The sequence below is a fragment of the Porites lutea genome, chromosome 4, assembly GCF_958299795.1.
Source record: "Porites lutea chromosome 4, jaPorLute2.1, whole genome shotgun sequence".
NCBI lineage: Eukaryota > Metazoa > Cnidaria > Anthozoa > Scleractinia > Poritidae > Porites > Porites lutea.
In genome coordinates this window covers 34,085,105-34,089,007 of record NC_133204.1, presented here as the reverse complement: position 1 = coordinate 34,089,007, position 3,903 = coordinate 34,085,105, and the positions used below count along the sequence as shown (strand labels likewise).

At 39.2% G+C, this 3,903-nt stretch overlaps 1 protein-coding gene across 1 annotated transcript in view; it reads left to right on the top strand.

Moving 5' to 3' along the window:
* The window catches only part of LOC140934568 (uncharacterized), a 22,384-nt gene extending 22,381 nt beyond the window's left edge, over positions 1-3 (top strand). Inside the window, exon 10 of the mRNA XM_073384172.1 lies at positions 1-3. This exon is cut by the window's left edge and continues 1,323 nt beyond it. The gene's annotated coding sequence lies outside the window, so the exon portion shown is untranslated.
* The last annotated feature ends 3,900 nt before the right edge of the window (positions 4-3,903 follow it).

The window sequence follows — 3,903 nt, the reverse complement described above, 5'->3', positions numbered from 1 at the left end:
GCTTGGAACACTGAGAGGTTGTGTACTTTTTTTTAAACGAAAATCCTACAAAAATGAATCTGTGCCACAGCTTGTATTTCTGTCTACTCTCAACGTAATGTATTATAATGAGCACAGGTTAAGCAATCAGCAAAGGGAAAGGAAAGTTAAAGAATGTATAGGCTTTGAACGGTGATTCCTTATGCAAGTAACGCGAGTTTTTATTGGCCGATCGATGAACGTAGCAATGTCGACTGAAGCATTCAGGAATGGCGTCAGTTTGATAAGCGTCGTTCTACACATTGCCAATTAGATGCAAGAAGTATTCGAGCGCTCAGATTTTCAAAACCAGCTTAGCTTTTCTGGAATATAGGCGTTTTGAGGCTAGACGAGCCGTTGTCTGCTCACTGTCTGCCTATAAAGAGCCAAAACTGCCAGGAACGTCTTTTTCACGTCGAGCACTTTACGCCTTCTATTTCAGATGCAAAATATCGGCTTCGGAAAGGAAAATTTCGATATTTTGGGTTAAAAAGTCGTGGGATTTTTACATTTCTCTTTCCCTCCTCCCCTCCTTTTTCTTTCTTCTTGTTCAGTTTTTTGGTGCTCGGAATTTACTGGGCCTCATTTCGGTAGGAAATGTTCTGGGGAACTCAAGACTTATGGTATTAAGAGCTTCTGCCTGAGAGACCGGGGCAGGCTTGGAAATAGGGGTCGGCCGATTTGGCTCAAATTTGGTACACTTAGCTACTATGGAGACTTATGCAATATGCCAAAGTTTCAGCTCCATTGCTCTTATTTGGGCTGAGTTCTAGATGTTACCCTTTTTGGGGTCCCCGAAGGCTTTTTTTATAGCCCATTTTGGGCACTTTTCAATACTTTGATTACAATATCAGGGATATTTTAAGCCAAATATAAACTCACTTTTTATTATCTCTATCCCTAAGGGTCTTATAGCAAAACATATGGATCAAAGAAATATTTCTGTTGTCTGTGAAATAATTGTTAAGTTAATGCTCTTAAAGACATTTTTAGTGAAGCTAAAAATAACCCAAACTTAAGTCGGATTTACTTGAGTGCCCACTTTTGAAATAACACAATTCCGACATGAGCAGAAAGTTTAGCCCTAGGTATGTAAAAAACAAGGAGAAAATACTAAGGTTACGGCTTTTTCACTGTGCGGCCTCGCTTTGAAGATGCTGATACAGCCACTTCCGGTCTAGTCATTTCCCCCTTATAATAAGGCTTATATAGAGCATGTTAGCCAAAACCTTTCCAATAACCTACCTAAATAATACTATATGTAGCACTTTTACTTTCTAATTCCACCTGAACGTTAAAATTGGCAAGATATGAAAATCTACTTCAGGAGAAAGTCACTTCCGGTCCAACAGTCCACATTGGAGGATTTTCATTAAAAGTGGTATTTTTATGTTCACAATGAAATCTCAAAAAGCTGTTTATGTATCTTTATGCCTATATGTTTTCCAATTTTTCATAGTCTATTGAGGAAAACAACAATTTTTTTTGAAGCGACAGCAATCAAAACTCGATCGCATGTTGAATCCCAGTTTGTTGACAAAATATATTATGAGGATGTTTTTTAAAACATCTATACTGGCGAATATATGCTAGGCAAATATTTCCCTTTGGTGAAAGAGTGACGCCATTTTAAACTGTTATTGAGTAAAAAGTGTTTGTAGTAAAAAGAAAGAAACCCAAAACCCATAATTAAACCTGGGCCTTTACAATCATTTCATGTTAACTCTCTCCCCAACCACTTCACTACCACATCGTTCCGCGCGCAACACAAACTGTCCTTGCCTCTAGCGATGACTTACGTCTGTATTTCACAGAGTTTGACATTTGTTTTTGTTTCCATTGAGCCAATATTCCCCATGACTCACACCTGATTACATGACTTGTTGCTCATCTCACCCGCTTTGGGCACAGGCAGCCCAAGGTCGTGATCTGAGAGCGATATAGCATTTGTTTTTGTTTGTTTGCTTGTTTGTTTTTTTTTTTTATCGTATATTTCCATCTAGGTTCCGCGAAAGCTAGAAAATGTCCATAAATTAAATAGTTTCACTTGCCTTCAGCTCTAGGTGTCTTTGTAACTTCGAGAATAAGTAGGCACAAACAGAGGATGGGCGCGGGGGGCGGGGGAGGGTGAGCTTTACACGGCTGCTCGTTAGTTTTGGTTTTGCTGCAGTCATGTTTGTGAGAACAAAACGTCACTGCGCGATACACCCAAATTTGCTTAGAGCAATGATCTGAAGAGATACAGCGTACTTTACGCTGCAGTTTTTCACTTCAATCCCTTTTACAAGAAGTGGCAAGTTGGGAAAATTAAATTCAGGGAAACTGCACGTGAACTTGCTGCTCATAATTAAATTTAAAATCTTATTTAATTGCGTTAATGATGAATTCTCATGATCAGTATCTCTTGGCAGTCCCTGGAAAAGTATAAAATTGTACTACTGAGGTAGTAAAAACAATGTCATCAATTCGATGTTCTTTCTGGAGTAGTGATGACTTCTGTGGTGCTCGCGATAATTCAAAGTTGTGTGAGCCAGCCGTCAGTCTGACTTTAGCATCTCTAGACCGCGATGTAACTCACCTTTTGATTAAAGTTGGTGCTGGAGGCACCAAAACTTCAGCCTCGCACAGACTTCAACATTTTCCTGAGTACAAACTAATACTGAATCAAGCTGGAAGGTGTGGTGTCGTGAATGCGGAAATCAAGAAGATGACGATTTGTCCGCGTCACCGCCGTAAATTCACACGTTTACGAGAACTAACTGGACAATGTCAACACCCTCTTCATAAAGGTGAAATTTCCAAATTGAAAAAAACCCAAGAAGGTGACAGCAGACATTTCAGAGAGAATATACCAACAAACGAGGATCGTGATACCAATCGCTGCCCGTAAGTAATGCTGAACATTTCTTGTTTGTCGTGAGTTATTTTGGGATAGCCTTGTAATGAACAAAGTCATATTCTTTGTTCAAGAATTCAAATACCATGGACCATGGAATAAACCTAAAATCTGATACAGTGCTCGTTTTTCTTTTCTTTCCAAAGCCATTTGCAAGACCTGCTTTGACGAAAAGATTCCAGAACTTCATTTAACACCCGAAAGGGTAACTTCCAAAGATCTAGAGGTAATGTAAATATTGTAATCGCACGTGTTCAATCTCAAACATACTGCAGTTGTCTTTCAGGGTGAAAATATCCTCAGCGCTGTTGTCCTTAACCTCAAATACAGATGAGTCAAATTAACCGAGACTTTTCTTTACTCAAATAAAATATTCCAGCGATGAAAGGGGTGTGAAGCGCAATACAACTCATGACCCAATGTCAACAATTGCTATTGCGTGACTATTTGCTGGCATTAGTACTCTTCACAGTAAAGCCGAAGTAAGCTTAGAAATATTTTTCGAGACAAGTGAATTTTAAATACTTCAAGTAAAATAAAGCTTGACACACAACCAATTCTTTTTTACCTCAGGTTAACTTAAGGTTATTTTCTCACGCAACGTAATTAAGATTGATTGACATGCTTTGCCTTTCTCAAAGCTCTCAAGTCCCTTGAGACTTTTGTTGAATCGTCTCAACTTTCCGTCCTTAATGAGATGCAAAGTAAAATGACTTGAGATTTTACTTAGGCTTTCACACACGCATTTTGGGTTAAATAAAACTTAGCAGCTCTTAAGATAGACTGCGTAGCAGGCGCCGGTGATTTTAGAGCGAAGGAAGAAAATCTCGTGGACGCGCGTGTTCCCGCGGCCTGTCCAAGAAAAAACAGAAAAGAAAAGCCGGCTCATGCTATGCAGGCTACATCTCCGAAGTCTTACATGACAACCTCGTGTAAAGACAACCACTGACAGAAAACCAGGTGCTTTTTTTTTTGGTCCTAGAATTAAA